Source organism: Pinus tabuliformis, chromosome 3_2 (assembly GCF_031772625.1).
Source record: "Pinus tabuliformis cultivar Carrire ecotype Pingquan chromosome 3_2, CPIR1, whole genome shotgun sequence".
Taxonomy (NCBI): domain Eukaryota; kingdom Viridiplantae; phylum Streptophyta; class Pinopsida; order Pinales; family Pinaceae; genus Pinus; species Pinus tabuliformis.
Window position 1 is genome coordinate 1,135,434,020 of NC_142302.1, and position 20,450 is coordinate 1,135,454,469.

The 20,450-nt window shown below is 41.8% G+C and overlaps 1 pseudogene; it reads right to left on the reverse strand.

Moving 5' to 3' along the window:
- The window catches only part of LOC149184708 (serine/threonine-protein phosphatase PP-X isozyme 2-like), a 36,997-nt pseudogene extending 17,899 nt beyond the window's left edge, over window positions 1-19,098 (reverse strand).
- Between the last annotated feature and the right edge of the window lie 1,352 nt (window positions 19,099-20,450).

Genomic DNA, 20,450 nt, shown 5'->3' on the forward strand with positions numbered 1-20,450 from the left:
CATCTATTCTTCCATTCACAAAAACATTTGCTTGCATCAATTGTATGTTCATCTGTTTGCGAACACATCCTTTTGCATGTATTGTCCTTGTTCATCCCATCTGTCGTCGCATCATGTTTATTCATGTACCTGTATTTGTAGTCACTCATGACGAGATGACATCAAATCCATAAATCTCCTAGTCTACCTTGATGCATGGTTGTTCACTTTTGGATGTAGGTGATCGGGAGAGAGGAAAAGGCTATAAAACTGCATGAGGAAAGTTTCAAGTTGGGATGTGAGCTCTGAGCACTACTGGTGAAAATTGCGCAGAGGTCACTGGGGGATTAAGATAGGAAATCCAGATCAACAACGACTGTCTGCAGGATCTAGCTTGGATTTCTGGAGGGAAGTAGTTCGGGCAATAGAGGGTCTTGGTAGCAAAAACTGCGCAATTCCTAGAGGGAGTTGGTAGTGGGCTGTGGTGTCATTGGAGACAAAAACTGTGCAATTGCTGGGAGGCTGACTTGTTGAACACCTCTGCATAATTTCTTAGTTGAGCAGGATGTTGAGCTGCTGAGGGGCTTGCTCATGAATTCTTTGCAATTATCTGGGCGAGTAGTCGACCAACTGTCTGGGTGGCTAGCTAGAAAAACTACACAATTTCTAGAGGGAGACAGGGATGGGCATTGGGTGTTTGTCTGGCCTGCTACGCAATTTTCTCAGTTAGTGGAGCGGGCAAGGTCTACAATTTCTGCATAATTTTTTAGGGGAGTGAGTCTCGGGTGACTACTCAGTCAAACTCTCCAGTTGACTAGCAGGAGGGTTGGTTGATTTTCTTGCGGGTAATGCAGATTGAGATGGCTTGCTGAGGAACTTTTGCGCTTTTTTGGATGACAATCAGTTTGGTCGATTTCAGGATTGCATAGTGTAGGCTACTTGGGAGATAGTGTTGTAGTGTTTTCTTCTCAAAGGTGTACGAAAATAAATCACCTAAGAGTGTGGATGACAAACAGTCTCAACAATATAAATGGTTACTAAACATTGTAGATCTGCAACAACTAATAGAAACAAAACCTGCCAAAGTCCTAATTTATGCCACAATCATAGTTAAACAACAAAATGAAACAATAATAACTCCAATAATCCAATGGAAACCAGATATACAAAGAATATATTTTATTATAACACCTGTGAAGGGAACAAATAAATGTCACCAGTCCCCCTCTATGGGATGGGTTCTTGGCTATCCTTAAACGTCTTCAGCTTGTGTAGAGTCTCTCTCCTCTATAATGTGTAAACCCAACAAATAAAATGTTTAAGCTCAATGGGAACTCAAAATGGAAAAAAAATGGTGTGCGACAATGATAATAATCAGAGTTACAGTTGTGAGTGCAACAATGAAAATAATCAAAAGTGAACAATGAATGGAAAACCCTTCTATTTATAACAAAATATTGAGTTATCCTTGAATAATGAGCAATAATAAAATATTATTAACCCTATTCTTGGAATAACCACTTGGAATATCTTAGTATGTTTAGTTAGGAGGGAAAAAGTATTTAAACTTTTATTTAAAAATAATAATAAATAAATGATTTATTTATCATCTCAAGAAATTAGTTAAGGAATAATAAAAAAATAATGATTTATTTAATTATTCCTCATGGATTTAGTCAAACTTTACAAAGAATAATAATTAATTAGTGATTAATTAATTATTCTTAGAAAAAAATAAGATAATTAATGATTTATCTGTTTACTTTTCATAATTGGGTCAAATATGACAAGGAATATTAATTAAACAATGGTTTAATTAATTATTCCTAGAAGATAATTAAATAAATAGTGATTTATTTAATTATTATTCATGGGTTTACCTATAAATTACTTAACAAATGTGGTTTATTAAGTAATTTCTCACAGTGATAGCAATTTTACTATGGTAAAATTGGCTTTGCATGGTGTACTTCGATCCATCTAGTAAATTAGGCTAGATGATCATTTTTTTGGTGATAACAGATTCCCCCCCAATGTACGAGTGTTAGGATGAAAATGTATGACTGAAGTACATTGTAAAGAAACGGTCACTAGACAACAAATTGGAGGGAGAGAGAGAGAGAGAGAGAGAGAGAGAGACCAATAGAGCTAAAGTGAAAGAGGATAGGGACAGGGGGGCGAGACAATGCAAGTCTCCTTTCATGTTGTGGTACCAGATCTCAGTGAGGCGAGGGAGGCATACATATACCTGCCAAGATAACTTAGTAAAAAAATATTGATGCACCCATAAACATAAAATTGAGCAATGAAGTACATGTTGAATGGTACATGACACGCTGTCATAACTGAGCCATAAAATAATACAATGTGTCCCATATACATAATGCACCTAGAAAAAAAATGAGCCATGACTAAATATAATAATATGTGAGTACATGAGATATAATGCTCCTTCCCTCAAAAAATGGGTGCGAGGGAGGTTAGAGCAACCGAAGAAGCCTTGCTGAACAGGGAAGGGCTATGCAAAACTGAATGGATCATTTGAAGGAGACGTGCATGCTATGAACACTGTGATCAGTAGGAACTGAAACCATCAAATCTCAGAATTGCATATGAGGTTGTAAAATAATATGAAGGCATCTGAGCATGTTGGGGGCTACCTGAAGGGCCACCCCCTCATGAGGTCTGAATCATCTCACACACTCCTGGGCATCATTGGTACAATTTGTTGCATCACTGGACCATCAAGTGTATGAATCACGAACATGAAACAACCAAGTCAAAGGGAAATGATGAGTCCCTTTGCTTGATTCGAGGCATTGGAAAAGAATGAAAGCTTGAACCAAGATACACCGCCTTCTAGGCCATTCTTCTGGAATAATTTAGCTGATGTCAACAGAATAGGGCCCACGATAGGTGAGGCAATGAGGATCCTTGACTAAGGCACGAGGGAAAATAACAATGTGACTGATGGACTGCCACTAGGGACTATGGAGAAAATGGGACTGAGGGACAAACAAATGACTTCCCTTGTTAGAGCATAAAGTACATGGTTGACCTGACAATGACTAACTTGACTTCGGAGGGGATGGGCGACAGTATGACTGGAGGTCAAAATGGGCAATACATGATGAACGATATGAAAAGATGGATGGAATACTATGACATGATATAATGGGATGTGAAACAAACTCCAAGGATGCAAAGGTGACTCATCGCAGATGCTCTGAACAAGGGTGATCGATGATGCTGCCACACAGAATAGGCCTGGTGGGGACCATGAAAACATGAGCGACTAATGGTTACTCATGATGAAAATTGACACATGGGGCAACTAGTATTAAGGGAAGGTGATCCCTAAGGTACAAGTGTCACATATGAAGAAATTCAATTTTAAGAGGTGACGAAGTGACCCTTCTTGGAACAATGGCTTCTGGGTGAGGTGTTAAATCATCAAAAACAAAGAGAGACCCATTAGAGTAATCAGTGAGATATTTCCAATGGTGTTGTGAGTTCGCCAGATGAAGCTATGCTCTGCTCACAATGTGCAACAGAAAAACTATGGGATTTCCTAGAAAAGGTCTTTTTCCCTCCAATTTAATTAATTTTCTAAGTGAGCTATGGTGAATTTGGAGTGGAGGACAAGGCCCTAAATCTTGGTGAGATCATAGCAAACAAATCAACCATCAGAATCAGGGTTTCTGACTTTCAAGAAAGTGGCCTTACTTGTCTAAAGATGGCCTTAATGCTTCTTGGAATGATGGTTCCTGGTGAAGAATTAAGGGAAGAGGAAAATGAGAATGAACTACTAAAGGAGGTCTAGAACCATTCTCACCCAATAAGTAAAAAATGGGGACTATGTGGACATAGAGTAGAATATTTGAAGATATGGTATCAAACGTATATGATATGTGATGTGCATATGGCTCACTGGAGAGGTCAGCAGGACAAACTATCCAAAGAATGGGAGGATAATCGACCATACCTAGATCCAGTGGGATCTAGGCTGAGACTTATGTTAATCAATTAAGAAGATGGCCAGGGGAAAACCATCATGTCCCCAAGCATGGGATACTACCCACAAACATAGGTGATGGAGGGGACTGATCTGGTATGCAAAGGTGGGAATGATGCCCCCTAGCACCATTGTGTTTCGAGTGCTCTAAAAATGGATTCAAGCATCTCGACCCAACTTGGCACGAGATCCTCCAAAGGATGATAAGGAGATGTAGGGGCCTATGTGCCCCCCAGTATGCTATGGGCATACTGGATGTATTTAGAGTGGTGGACTCCAAACAATTATATGTTTTATGTGATACATAATATGATTATGCATTTTTATTTGACAATGATGGTTCACCATGTGTTGCGTTTTATGGTTACCTTATGTGGTATACATGTGATAAATTCCAATCTAGAATGTTGTTTGCAATGGTATCTACATAGTTATTTTGGGCTCTAGGAACATGACTGAAAGTAATGGTTTCAAATTCACGTACCAATAGCTTAACTCGTAGATATTTTCTAAATAGGACTTGGCTATGCACATGATACGCACCATTCAATTGCATGACAAGTAGCAAGGAATCTAAATGAACATGAAGATGAAGGATGCAATGAGCAAGGGAATCGACTAACAAACCTATCATTGCATCATATTCGACCTAGTTATTGGTGGTAGATCCAATGCACACGCCCTTTGAAAGGACTAATGTATGTAAGGAGATAAAAATGGCCCAGGCTGCTGAGGCTAGATTCCTGGAGAAGGGACTTGCACCGTCGACATGACCGATATACGACGTGGATGATGGATCCATTTGAAAGGTGCAAAAGAAAATGGATGAGATGATGTGGCCTACCTAAATTCATGATAGAAATAAAGACATGCAAATCATAGGGATATGTTATGAGACAAATTTCTTGAGGTAGAGTGCATTGGGAGAATTAGGAAGGAAATGGCCTGCAGAATCATCCAAAAGATATGCCCCCTTGCTTAAGTGCAAGGGTAATCAAGGGTAGTCATAACTTCCATGATGTCTTCATCAGAATGGAAGATGGGCACAGGAGGAAGGCTGAATACATGATGCGGTGGAGGTACCTGGTGCATCAACTTGAGAAAGAAGGTTCATATATGCATCATCTTGAATGGTAGACGACGAGCTAGGAGATGGAGGATAAACAGATGTTGAGACCTGGGATTCTATCGAAAGTGGTTTGATAAAAGCACGCTTAGAAACCTCAGAAAGGTTTTCCTGCGAGGAACTCAAGGATGACGACAAGTAAAGGATATGGCCTATGGATTCTATCATCTTGACATAGGTGGAGGGACCACGATAGTGGGACCAGAGTCCCCCTGTTCTAGTTTACTAATGGTACTAGAATCCACAGTAGAGGAGTAGGTGATCCACTACGAGTGGTCTCATATTCTCAAAGCGCCTCAAGGAAATCACGAAATTCATCGAGACGAGGGAAACAATGGGATTTACTCAAACTTGACAAGGAATACTAATTAATTATCCTTAGCGAAAAATAAGATCATTAATGATTTATTTGTTTATTTTTTATAACTGGGTCAAATGTGACAAGGAATATTAATTAAACAATGGTTTAATTAATTATTCCTAGAAGATAATTAAATAAATGGTGATTTGTTTAATTATTCTTCATGGGTTTAATTATAAATTACTTAACAAATTTGGTTTATTAAGTAATTTCTCACAGTGAAAGAAATTTTACTATGGTAAAATTGGATTTACATGGTGTACTTCGATCCATCTAGTAAATTAAGCTATATAATCAATTTTTTGGTGATAATAGATGGCCTCAAGCTATGTGAAATTTTGGGTAGCACTACATGTTTACCGAGGGCTGAAAATGCACAATGCAGCTCAGCGAAGGTCCAATTGTTGGAGGGTGATTCGGTCGTCAAAATTTCAGAAAAATGACCAAGTCTGTGAGCGACTGAACTTGTGCATACACGAGCTTGCAAATACACATTCAACATGATTTGACGACTAGAAACGTCAAACCATCAAGACAACATATACTCAGTGTGACCGACTGACGGTGCAAGTGATAAGTGCAAACGACCACGACGACGCTTGCATGACAATGCATACAACATCGTGTGTGAGTGCGATATATGTTTACATAGTGAACACAACTAAAACACAACTGCTAACATCAACAGAACGAGGTCGCAAGAATGACATAGCAATCAACATGCAACAGACAATAGTTGGTCGAACAAGTGAAAAAGAAGCAAGACATGTAGAAGAAACACATAAGATGAATTTTCGTGTTTGTGAACATGCATGTTACTGAGGAATGGGTGATATGACAATCACAAGCAATCCTGTAAACTCAACTAAGAAGTGTACTTCGAAATATGTTTCGTACTTACCATAATTACCCTCAAGATGACCATGCATTTGACGGAGTTTGCATGCGGTCTTAATCTTTTCCATTAATTGGTTCCTTGGTCCTTCTCCTCAACTACTTGGAAGAAATTTCAGCATGTCACATTTTCCTATAGTCACTAAGAGGTAGATCTGCGCAATTTCAGCAGACAATGACTGCTGCCAGAATGAGGCCTTAGGAGGCCCTTCTGCACAATTTTTGCATGCAAGATCGATAATACAACTTGGAAAACACTACATAGTTTTGAGGCTCAAAGAACTACTGCGGGACGGGAACCTGAGAGGACACGTCTGCGCAATTTCTGAGTGCAGTGCAGCTGGATTTCTCTGCACATTTCTGGAGAGAAGTGTAGGCTGGGGCCTCTGTGGGCTGTGGGGTTTCAGCAGGCAAGATAGGTTGGTGTCTCTACACATTGCAGGGTTTCAGTAGGAAAGGGAGCAAGCTTGATGGTTGCGGAAACAAAGCGCATATTTCTGGGAAGCTGGATGAGGCTAGGTTGCTTGGGAAAATGGCTAAGTGTGAGATTAGTGAAACATATGCAAACATTGATAGGACTCGACTATGATCACACACAGACACTTAGTGACACAACGTAGACCATCCAAAATACATAGGACATATTTTTCTTGATGCAACAACCTTCATGATTTGAGTGCATGAGGTGGGTGAGAAACATGTATATGTGATGAAAACCACTCATACGCACACACTTCCCTTGAAGCAAGACAACATCCTCTTTGCATGACAAACAATAACCCTTGTGCCCAAATTTGACACATGTTGCATGAAGATGAGAACACAGAAAATGCTTAAGATCAAGGAGGGGAGATTGAAATCATCAACTTACCAATCAAGTGACCAATGATAATCAATCGCATGATCTGAGGTAGGCTCCAAAATTTTCATGTGAGCCAAAATTTTGGAGGGTGGCTATAGTCGCTACAACAGTTAGGTTTCCCACCAAGCCAAATCTATGAGAGATATTTTTGAAAGGCAACTTGTGCAAAAAAAATTGAAAGGAACACATTTTTCATTAAGCTAGGTGAATTTAGATGATTTTTTCTTTTTCCTGATGCTTCATATCTATTGCAACAACTTCTTCTAGCAGATTTCCTCGTGTCTAGAACTGGGTGCTTTCACATTAAATTTTGTACATGATATCAACTTCACAACAATCTCATCCTAAATCTAGTACCTTAAACTATTAAGATATATAGTATTAAAATTCTCTTATTCCTCTTACAAAACGCTTCTTCGTTTGATATTGTTTTAGATTGTCATATCACTCCGTCTCAAATTTAGAGAATGCTTATCAATAGTTTGTAGGAAAATGTTTTCTCCCTGATTGCTCCACCAACTTGGCACAAGTTCATGATTTTCTTGCCTCTTCTACAGGTGATCTTATGATAAGTTGCTTCTTGCTTCAACTTCGTCTTTCCCATTTTTAATCTCCTTGGATTCTCTTCAACAATTTCTTAATCTTCAGAGAACTAATTTATCTATTCGATCCAATCCATCAATTTTTTTGGTTTATTGACCATTAACCTGTGAAATTCTGCATTATCAAATTTCATTTACCTGTTTGTGAAGGTGTTGTTTCTTATAGACATTGTGTGATCACTATGGATATATCGATGTCATAGAGGCATGATCTACTATGACCAACACTAATACACCTATTTCGCAAATAATTCAAAACTTGTAGAAGTTGACAAAATCAAAACATGGTATGAGGAAAACCAGAAGTGGATTGCAGGGGAGGGGGGGCTAGCTGGTGAGTGGTTTTTGCTAAGGGGGTGTGCATTTCTCTAGATTGAGCCATGTTATATGTGGAACCACCAGTGTTTTCCGCAGCGAAATCACCTATGTTGATTTACAGGTGCATCTAATCACCATTGAAACTTGCTTGCAATTTACTCGTGCACTACTACCATTGGCCTTTAACACTCGACATTTGGATAATATACTTGGGAAATTTTATCTAACATACTTGACATCTTGCATTAATCTATTGGTGACTTACTACTGGCATTAAACATTCCTTTGTTGGAGTTCATTTGAAACTCCATATGGGAGCTAATTTGGGTGTGTTTTACTTTATTAACAACTCCAACAAACCCAAATTTTTTATTTGATTACTCATGGGTGTTGGGTAGTGGAGGTCGTGCGTAACAGATTTGCGGCTGAGAGCCTATAAGTTAGGGTAAAAATATTGTAAAACTCTGAAATATGCGGAGCACGAAATGTAAAAGGTCAAGTCAAAGGGTTGTTCGCCCAAGAAATAATATAGAATAATAGGAAGCAAGTCGGACTACGGACCATAGGAAGGTATAAATAAAGCGAGGCTCTATGGGTAGAAAGTAGCTTTTTGGTATGTAATCTTGGATCTGATATGTAATGGGTTTTTGAGAGGAAAAGTCTTGAAGCGTCAGTAAGTCTGAGTCGAGGGTATTGGGTAGTAGATAGAGGCTATGCAGCGGTGTGTGCAGAGGCCTGGAAGAGTCCGCGGCTGTGTGCGTAGACCCCTGTAGCTGAGTGTGCATGATGGATCTGGATGTATTGGTGAAGAAATTGAATAAAGATAAGTTGATTCTAAAATTCCATGTTAAATCTGAATTATCACGGATCTGGATAATGTATGGTTAATGTAATTGTTTGGTCTATGTGCGTATGCTTATGTTATGAATATATGTGAAATTTGTATCTATTCTAAGTGCGCGAATGGGTTAATCATGATAAATGTTTGCTTAAAGACCATAAAACGTAGATTGAATCTATAAACAATGCATTAATAAGTATTAAGGAGTATTCTGGGATTGGATCTGTTCGAAGCAGAGTGGCGCGAAGCTACGAAACGGTGCGCGAAGCCTCCAGACCACATCAAGACATCCAAGGGTGCGGAAACCTGGTTCCAGCACCCTCCCCTGCTACCTTGGGTGAGACATCAGTCCGCGCTTTGCGGGCTGTTGCCGAAAGGACTGGTAGCTGCGGGACTTGTTGGGCTAAATAACTCTTCCGAACCTCGGTCAAGCCCCTATAAGCCAAAAAATGGTTTCGTTGCCGGGACCGGGATCTGCCTAAGGGGTGTCTGACATGGAACACAGGGACTCTATAAAGAATAAATTGAAGGATCGAATGGACCAGGAGCAGTAGTAGTTCAGAGTACATTGACGAGGTTGACAATGACGAGTGCGATCCAACTACCGGTATTCAAAGGAGTAGGAAGTGAAGATCCAGAACAATTTTGGTTCGTGTTAACATCGGTATGGAATGCACAAAGAATTATGGATGATAATATTAGAAAGGCTACCTTAGTTAGCACGTTACAAGATCGAGTGCTGACATGGTACATAAAGTACTCAAGTGATCACCCGACTGCAGGGACAACAGAGATCCAGACTGAACTAAAGAAGGAATTTAGCCAGCTGAAGTCAGAAACACAATCGATCATAGGGTTCAAGGAGATCGCGATGATGCCTGGTGAAACCCCATGGGATTTAGATCAAAGACTGAAAAGTACCATCCACGAAGCAAACATGACACTAATGGATGCGTAGCACTGCGCTTGGTTTATGGCATCATTAACACCACATCTTAGGACGACTTTGTCACAACAAAAAATCTCAACCTAGGCCAAAGCATTGGAGACAGCGATGAGGTTCCATGAAACTCCGTTACAGGACTCGGGGTTGGGAGTTCAGTAAATCTAAGCACAGGTACAAAAATTGTGTTTGGAAATGAAGAAACTAAAACAAGAATAGGTATCTCACCCAGAAGTCCGGGAGGAAGTATGGTGCATAAAGTGGAGGAGCCAGGGGCATGATAAAGATCACTACTCGGTCTTGGCGAATTATGTGGCAACAGGAGGACCAACACCATTGCGACCAGAGGCATAAGCAGCGCCAAGCACGACAACCCCACTCTGGTGCACAATCTGTCAGGTGGGAGGAAATCTTAACACATATAACTATCATCTATTGCCAAAATTAAACCAGACCCCCCAATATCTCTTTTGAAACTTTTGCAGATCAGTGGGCCACGAGGAAAGAGACTATCGTAGCTATCAATTATTAATGGACCAGTCACCTACCTACCGAATTTAGACTGGGGCGCGAGGTCAGATCGTGCGCGGTGGGTTCCAGGGACGTGGACGAGGGCAGGGCAAAATGGGGCCAGGAAGGGGTCACGGGCAGCTAGTTTGTTATAACTGCGGAGGACCAGGACATTACGCACGGGATTGTACCAACCCAACTAGAATTTCATGCACTTACTGTGAGCAATTCGATCATGAGCTGATAGATTTCCCTACACTGATAGCACAGATTCGTGAAAAAAGGGCAGCGCAACCGATGACGACCTAAAACATTTAGATGATGAGGTCCGAACCTCGTGACTAAGACCCCAAAGTAAACATGGTACTATGAAGTGGCACGGCCACAGGAGAGGATAAAAGGAACTTAAGTAAGGAAGATACAGGGGTTGGTAAGGAGACATATCTGGAAGCTAGGGAGAGCTTCATGGAGGTCTCTACCCTAGGTAGCGGGGATCAACCTAAGCAGGATAGGGATCCCTTGATGCTAGCTACCTTTTTAGAGACATGCATAAAATTGCTGCGCAACAATAGGGTGGTTACAGGATTGCAAGAATTAATAAACAGGTGTGCGGGGACGTGAGAAACTAGTGTGGTTTGCAAACTAGGAAAAAATGCAACACGGATGGGGCGAGAGATGCGATTAACGACACAGATTGGCGACTATAAGATGGATCAGATCATTCTGGATTTGGGCTTGGATGCAAATGTACTGCCTAAAATAACTTAGGAGCTCATGGGTAGGCCTACACTACAATGGTCTCCTATTCAATTGCGGATGGCGAACCAACAGAAGATCCTGCCCATGGGAAGGTTGCAAGGAGTTACGGTAGATATAGAAGGCACGAGTACTAGAATAGACTTTGAAGTAATTGAAATCGTGGATGAAAGTACGCCTTATCCTGCATTTTTAGGGATATACTGGGCCACTGACATGAATGGGGTTATTAATTTAAAGAAGCGGACAATGATATTTGAAACGAAGTCGCTCTGTGTAGTCATTCCGCTAGACCCGACTGAAGGACCGCGCTACATTGAACCTGTACGCAACAAAGAAAGTGACGACAAATTAGACTGTATCTTCAAAATATTTGCACAAAGGCAAGAATGGGTTAAGCCAACGAAGGATAGAAGAATATCACGGGGCTATGCAGAGTCCTGCACCACCAATTCAGATGAAGAAGGTGAGCGATGGCATAACAGGTTGAACGGAGTAACCACGTTACATTGCAATATGGTGACGAAATCTCTGTACTGTGTGAGGGCCCAGGATCACGAACTTCCAATGTATGATGAGCTGACAATAATAGATGAATTCCTGAACAAATTTGAAAGCACGGTACCAGAGCACCAACGGTTTGAGGCATTGAGATGGGTGTTGCGTGCAACACTTGTGCCATGGTGGGGTACACATGAAGGGACTTTCGAAGATTGGTGCGGCTGCAGGTGCATGATGTAGATAAGATTTGGAAAGCCAAAACTATGAATAACAGAGAAATGTGATGGACGTGATGACCCGCGCATGCACCTTACCAGATGGAACAAAGCCTATGGAGCGGAACCTCAACTAGAGTGGGTACACTTATTTTATCAAACCCTGGACGTCATTCCTAGAAACTAGTTTACTGAGGCAGAGCTCCGACACGGCACATGCGAGTGGGATAGCTTGCGTGAAGGGTTTTTGTCGACATTCCTCTTTGAAGATCAATGGATGGACACTGTGGATGACACGTTACAGCTAGTGAAGGCCGCCATTTTCAAAACACCACTGGAACCAGAAGAAACCGTGTAGCCCAACTGGTCGCGATAACTGAGCCAGGCCCTTGAATGTTACAATGTCCAGGTAGAAGATGATGAGGACGACCCGCGAAACATCAATATTCCAGAATCAGAGGGGAGCCATGAGGTGCGTGGACTTGAAATCGAAGATCCAGATATCACGACGCTGTTGAAAATGAAACAAGTAAATATCAGAACAAAAGAAGAGCTGAAGTATGCAACGCTTGGGGACTATTGGGACGACGCCACGGTGGAAAAGGTTGTTGAGTTGCTTCGGGAATATCGAGATTTATTCCCAACAAAAATCACAGAGCTAAAAGGGATCCTAGGAGACCTGGGAATGATGAAGATAATGTTGAAGCCAGATGCAAAGCCAGTTAAGCAGCGACCCTACCGATTGAATCCAAAATACAAAGTAAAGGTCTGCGAAGAACTGGACAAGATGCTGGCAGCAGGAATCATTGAACCAGTTGAGGAGTCTGACTGGGTAAGTCCTATGGTTGTGCAAGAGAAGAAATAGAAGGGTGAGATTCGCATCTGCGTGGATCTCAGGAAGCTCAATGATGCCTATGTTAATGATCCGTTTCCAACACCCTTTACAGATGAGGTACTGGAAAATGTGGGTGGGCAGGAAGCCTACTCCTTCACTAACGGATTCTCAGGATACCACCAGATCAAGATCACACTAGAGGACAGGAGTAAAACAACGTTCACCACTGAATGGGGTTTTTTTCAGTATACAGTGATGCCCTTTGGACTGAAGAACGTGTCGACGATATTCTCATGCATTGTGGTAGCAGCATTCAAGGAATTTATACACAAGTTCTTAGAGGTCTATCTTGATGACTGGACCGTATTCAGACTGGTTAAGAAACATATCGCGAGCTTACAGTTAATGCTGGATACTTGCCAATGACACCAGATTGTGCTAAACCTAAAGAAGTGTACTTTCCTCGTCCCCTTCGGGAACCTGCTTGGCCATGTGGTTTGTAAGCAAGGCCTGATGGTGGATCCGACAAAGATCATTGTCATACTCAATCTGCAAGCGCCGCGAAGTGTCAAACAACTACGTGCCACACTGGGACACATAGGCTACTATCGGAAGTTCATCAAAAGCTACGCCCAGATCACGGCTCCAATGGAACAGTTTCTGAAGAAGGATGCTACTTATTGTTGGAATGAGGAATGTAACAAAAGTCTGGAAACTCTTAAGGAAAAGATGGAATCCGCCCCTATATTGGTCATTCCGAAATGGGACATTGAATTTCATGTGCTTGTTGACGCATCGTGAACCACGCCGCAAGGATATTCTGTTCAGTAGAAGAAGGAATTGGCAATACGTGCAACCGACTTTACTGTGATTGCAGGGAATCTCTACAAAATGGGCAACGACGAAATATTACATAGATATGTGCCTGAATTTGAGCACAGACAAATCTTGGCCAAAGCACATGGTGGGGTGGCTAGAGGAAATTTTGTAGGTCGCGCTACAACAAAAAAGATTCTTCACGCAGGACTATGGTGGCCAACTCTACATCAGGACTTAAAAGTGTATTGTCGGGCCTACGACGTCTGTCAATGCACCGGGAAACCATCGCGGAGGGATGAAATGCCGCTCAAACCACAGATGATGCTACAGCCATTCGAGAAGTGGGAAATTGACTTCGTAGGACCTATCGCCCCTCGAGGGAAGACGGGAGCGCGCTATATCATCACCGCAACCGAATATTTGACTAGGTGGGCGGAGGCACAACCGGTTAAGGATTGCACGACTGCTACAACTGCGAAGTTTTTGTTCGAGAACATGTTGACCAGGTTTGGATGCCCCAAAATCCTCATGAGTGACCAGGGTATGCACTTTCTAAATGAAACGATCAGCACACTCACTAAGGAATTCCAGATATATCATCAACAGAGTACGCCTTACCACTCGTAAGCGAATGGGACCGTGGAAGCATTCAATAAAATTTTGGAGACCATGTTGACCAAGGTCTGTAATGCGTAGCAAAACGACTGGGACTTGCACATCCCTGTTGTGCTATGGGCATACCGAACTACGTGCAAGAAGTTGATAGGCCAGACACCTTTCCGGTTAGTCTATGGCAAGGAGGTTGTCATGCCGATGGAATACATTGTCCCTAGTCTGCGAATAGCGGCCATAACAGGCATGGCTGACTGCGGGGCTTTGGAGGAATGGCTCGCGCAACTAGAGGAACTGGAGGAGGACCGATTTTTGGCTGGATTCCATCAGCAAGTATAGAAACAACGAGAGAAAGCGTGGCATGATCGCCATATCAAGGTGCGCACTTTCAAGGAAAATGATCTAGTATTGCTGTATGATATCAAGTTCACGAAATTCCCTAGCAATCTTTGAATGCATTGGTTGGGACCTTATGTTGTCAAAGAAGTTACAGATGGGGGCATGGTTCAGCTGGCCAAGATCAATGGAGACCCCTTCCCGAGCCGAGTGAATGGTAGTCGCCTGAAACTCTACATGGGTGGGCCGACTGCCTGACTAACTGCTCGAAGGAGAGTCTCACCGCTCCAACTAGTTGAAAGAGAGCGCGGGACGATAAAGCAGTTTGGGGGAAAGAGGTGTGACTGCTAGGATTGGCATAGATTTTTCATCTCGCAAGGGTCACGGTTGCGTGGAAAGGGTTGCGCTGATGCGTGGATAGGAAACGAGGTGACCATTGCTGTCACTATTTATGACAATATGTTTGCCTCATGGAAAAAGGGAGCGGGCGACGGAACATTAAGAGCAGGAGTACGAACCAGATATGGCACGATATGCCACAGGTTTAATGTGAGGGCGCCAGAATAGGCGGGAGCTAGCAAATTTGAAATCCGAAACACTTATAAATCACAAGGGGGCCTCCACCGAGCGAGCTACACTTCTGAGAACCGCAAGCTATTGTGCCTCCCTATCGCTATGGAACTTTTTATTATCTATGCACAAGGAGTAAGCCCGAGGGTGGTGATATGGACGATGGAGATGCAGGGCTCCTTGAAGAATATGGTGTTGACAGTTGCGGGCACCACGCAGAGTTCAACATCGACGGTAGGGGATGTACCGGAAAATGGTAGACACGAAGCAGAACTGGTCCGGATGCCGTAGCCTCGCCCATGGGCGGGTTGACGAACCACAACAGAAAAAAGGAAGGATGGAAAGATGGAGACCATTGGTCGAAGTGCAGTTAATAAGTCATCTCTGATGAACCTTGTGGATTGGGATCTCGTGGATAGTAGCCCGGGTCTTACAAAATCGTAACACAAGCTGTAGCAGACAATGCGAAAAGAAGATGCGAAGATAGGAAGTGGTTGCAGTGGTACAAGGATGTCCCGTATGCGGCTCCCCCGCTAGAGCTAAAATCCTATGAGGGGGTGTTCTGTGTTAACCGAGCAGAGAAAAATGAACATTTTCGGTTGCGCGACGTGGTAGACACAACGAAATAGGAGCTGGATGATGTGTTGCAGAAGACAACGAAGGAGCAGTAGGATGAAGAGCGTCACTCAAAGGGAGGTGAACAGCGATGCCAAGGTGGCGCTTCTTGCCACATCGACGAGTGACTCGGGATGAGTCACGATGATTGTGTTGGGGAGCTGTTGGGTAGCGGAGGTCCTGTTATCACTCAGGTTGTTCCCTAAAGTTATAAGAAAGGGAATACGGCCGAGTTAATCACAGACCAATCTTTTAGACACAGGTTCTAGCCAACCTGCATCCAGAGAGGGCTCTCTCTTTATAATTTAGCTTTGCTTTGAGGTATATTAGGCTAGTTATGAAGTACAAGGGTTTTGTTTTGAGTTTGGTTGGAAGGATGGGGAATTAATAGTACAGTGAAGTAAAACTGAAACATTTCAGTCCATTGGGCATGATGGAGTCAAAGAGGAATGGCTTGCTGGGTTAGGTTTCTTACTAGAGGATTTATCACAGAGAAAGGTATTCGAATATGGAACAATTTATAGGCTGGAATAAGATGGAATGGAGTCAATGGGTGAAGGGCAATCAAGAATCCTTCATCATGTTGACAGAGGGAAAATGGATGATTACTGCCAAGGAGCAATTAAGAATTCCTTAGCTAATATTCAAGATGAAAGAACCAGGGGAAACAGGAGCAATTAAGAATTCCAGTTTATGCTAATTCTGAAGAAAACATTAATAATAACAGAGACTGAACACAGAGTGCAAACAAGCAAATTCTGATCTATTCTTTTTCCCTATTATTTAGATCATGAAACATATATGATGTAGTAAACACAGAAACTGTAAGACATAAGTTAGAAGGGACTTATTGATCCATAAGATGATTCAAGAATTCTATGACATAGTCCTCAACAGTAATTCCTCATTCAGTAAGCCAGAAAAAAATGGTTCCAAGAGCTTTTTATTCCAAAATTCTTCAGTATTACAGTCAAAACTATGAACATTCATTGCTCACCAACCAACCACAAATATTTCTTCTGGGGGGGGGGTATTTATAAAAAAAGTATCTTACAAAATATCTGAAGGAGATAATATCTAGCAATAACTCCTACCTACTAAAAGGAGAAATAAATGATCTTGAAAACAGGGATAAATAAATGAAAGCTGCGCTGGTTGATTCGTCTTTATGAGATGTACTAGAGGTAGGTGCTGCAAGTCGGTTCCCAGCCGTCTTCTACTGATCCTCTTTGTTGGTTATTCTGCCTTGGCCGATTTTCTTTAACGCTATGTGATGCGCTTTGACCCACATGAGCGTGATTTATTTCTGTTCTCCATATTATAGCAGATGATCCAAAATTTTGAATTGACCAAAGATAAGTTTATAAGATCTCTAACATGCTTTTCCACCACTGCTCTTCTGGTAACTTATGTCTTTGCAACTTTCTCAAAGTCTCATCAGCGTCTATTTACCTGAAGAAATTAGGCTGGATTGTAAATAGATGTTTCACTTCATGCTCAATATAAAATAGATTTTCTAAGTTGTTGTAGAGGCTTTGGCTAGATGGGAGTGCTTTCTCTCCTGAAGTACTTGATGATGCAGTGATTTGATCAGCAACATATGTATTCAACCTGTGTGCATAATCTGCATGTTTCATCAGTCTGTAATTATTGGTTAATAAACTAGGCAGACCCTTTTTCTGCAAAGCTGTGAACCTTTCTGTAAAAGAATTTATTTCCACTTGCATGTCCTGGCACCTCCTCTCCAAATTTGCATCAAGGTTCTCATGGTCAGAGCTCTTTTGACTATTAGACTGGTGCCTGTCCTGTCTCTGATGTCCAGTGCTACTAGTTCTTCACTGGTCTTGGTGTTCAAAAAATGTATTAGCCTGTTGCCCTGTTCGGGCATATGTTCCAATAAAGTTCTGGCTTTTTGAATTTCCACTTGGGCTGCTGCTACCAAGTCAATCTGCTCATGAATCACCTGTATCGATCTCCACACATCACTAAGGGATTAATCAATGTTGGCCCACAAGATTCCTTTGATTTTTGCTAGGGGTTTATGCAGAGAGAGATCCTTTTCTAAGGCTCTTACTTTGTTCTCTAATGCTTTTACCTCTCTTGTCTTTTCTGCCATAGTCATCTTGGATTTGTCATAGCTTTGTTCAACTTTTGCCAAATGTTCTTTGACTTGCTTCAGCTCTGATACTTTGAGTTTTAAATCCTCCATGGCTTTTATTAATTGATCTATAGTCATAGCTGTACTGCTGCCTGGTGCTATTGTTGGGGTACCTGTGGTGGTTTCTGCTGTTGATGACGGGACAGTGGGAGGCACTACTATTATAACTGTAGGAGGGGCAGTTGTGACTATTGGAGCTACTTCAGGTGGCTGGGAGGTTGACTCTCCCTGCTTCTCTCTTATTGCTTTCTCCAAAGCCTGCTCTGTCTCACTTAATCTTTCATTCATTCTCATAAGCAGGTCCATCATGTCCTCCTCTGACTTCTGCTGTACAACTTCTGTGGTTTGTGGATGCATAGTAAGAGGTAGTTTTAATTGTTTCCTGAGGGCAGCAATGTCCTCTTCCTTCTTCTTCATCAATGCCTTTATGCCTTTGGCATCTTTGGGATCATGTCCCAGTTCAATAATAATATCTTCCAAGGATTTGATCCTGTTGTCCTTGGCTAGAGAGGAAGCCTTCTCCAAATCCAGTTGAGCAGAGGTGTTATTCAATGAGTTCTGCAATTTGTGAGCTAGCATTGCTTTATCTGCCAGTGTGGAGTAGACCATCTCTCTAGTTTGTTTATGCAGCTCAATTTGGTCCATAGGATGAATGTCTTTGGCAAGGACCTCAAGATTTGTTCTGATGTAGTTAGCTGCTGATTGTGGCTGTTGTACTTTAGGCTTAAAGTGGCTCAAAATCATTTTACCTTCTTTAATGTCATATGCAGACATTAACCTTTGCTGGTTGGTGGGGGTCATCTTGAGAAACTGATTATAAAGTTGCAGCCTCAGTGGGTCATTCTGGGCCTTTATTTCTGTGAATGTTCTTTTGATATCAGAACATTGCTTACTTTGCGGCCTAGTAGATGAAACTTCCACACTATGCTGTCTTTCTAGCTCTTGTCTGTGCCAGCTAGTGGATGTGTCCACCACCAGGGATGTCTGTTGGCTGGCTATATTTTCACCTCTCAAACTGTCTATTGTTTCCTCAAAGATTTCCTCTTCAGAGTGAGGATTTAATCTCTGCCTCTTTGCACCTGGTTTCTCTGCAGGCCCACTGACAGGTGTGGCCTCTTCCCTATCTCTTTTCTTTCCCTTTTCCTCATTTAGAGGATTCTCTAATGCAGGGATCTCTGTTGCTTTGGCTTGGTCTTGAGAAACTTGCCCCTGACTTTGTTCCTTTGACATTGCTGGCTGGTCAGTTGTATTGGCAGCTGTGTAGTATCTATCTCTTTGCCCTTTAAAGCCCTTGTGTCTGTTGCGCTGGTTTCTTGTACAGGTTGCTGTGAAGTTCCAGCAGAAGATGTACCCACTCCGGTTTGCTGAGGCAGCTTGAAAAATACCTGTCTAAAAGAGTCCAGGTCAAGAGTTTTTTCAAGATCCTTCATGGCCTTTTCCATCTTTTCTTGTTCAGTAAGTTCTTCTATCAATGTACCCTCTACCCACTCATCCTGATTAGCAAATTGCTCTATTTCAAGGATCCTAGAATGTTTATAGGCCAATAGCCTATTTTTTACTTTTCTGTCATTTATAAAGCTATTTGGGTCATATGGTACCCACCAGAAACTTTTCTTCAATTCAACTTCTTCCCCCAATATCCTATCAGCATCTTCCCATGCTTCCCTCTTATTAATGATAAAAGGACCTAAATGGTTTTTTATTCTCAGCTGAACCTTTTTCTTTGCACTGCAAAAGTGAGTTAAATCTGCATTGATAAGCTGCCTGAAATACTCTAGTGCAAACAGTCTCATAGGCACATATTTGGGCAGCTTATAAGGGCACAACTCACAGCCATATATTCTGATTTCAGTGTGATTTTGGTAAAGATACCAATCACCTATTCTGTAGTTTTTGGAGAGCTGTAAAATCTTCTGCATATCACCAGAGAGTCTAGGAGGAGGAGTTCTCATCAGTAGAGAGGAGACCAGATGTATAAACAAGTCAATGAATTCACAGTAGGTATAAGGGGAGTCATGGACATTGTGGAAGACTGAGGTCCAAAAGATCACAGACCTCCGCTCTCCTTTAGAATCCAATTTTCTGATGGGAAACTAGAAACTGTCTGGTTGATAATATAGAAACAGATGATATATGTAAGATGTATACTTGAAGACTCCTTCTCTATCTAGACTCATGAATTGGTCATGGATCTTGTTGGCAATGAAAGTAGCATAGTCATATTGGACAGCAGGGGGCTGTCCTGGAGTAAACATGGACAACAAAAATAAGGTGGTCTCATCAACATATTCACTTGTCTTAAATCCCAGGATGTAGGATATCATATCAATAATGAATTTTCCAGCTTCATTGAACCAGACATGCATATAGGGAGGTGGGCCTCTGTGCTGGCAATCTGGTCTCATAAACGTTTGAGCAATACGGGTTATCTCTGAATTGGGCAGTTTAGAGCCCTGCTCAAGCAAGAATCCCATAGAAAGAGGAGCCAGAGGCTGAGTGGGTTTGAAGTGTAACATCTCATTGATGGACTCAGGAGTTATATAAAAGAGGACAGTTCCAAATGGAGTCATAACTGCTCTCTG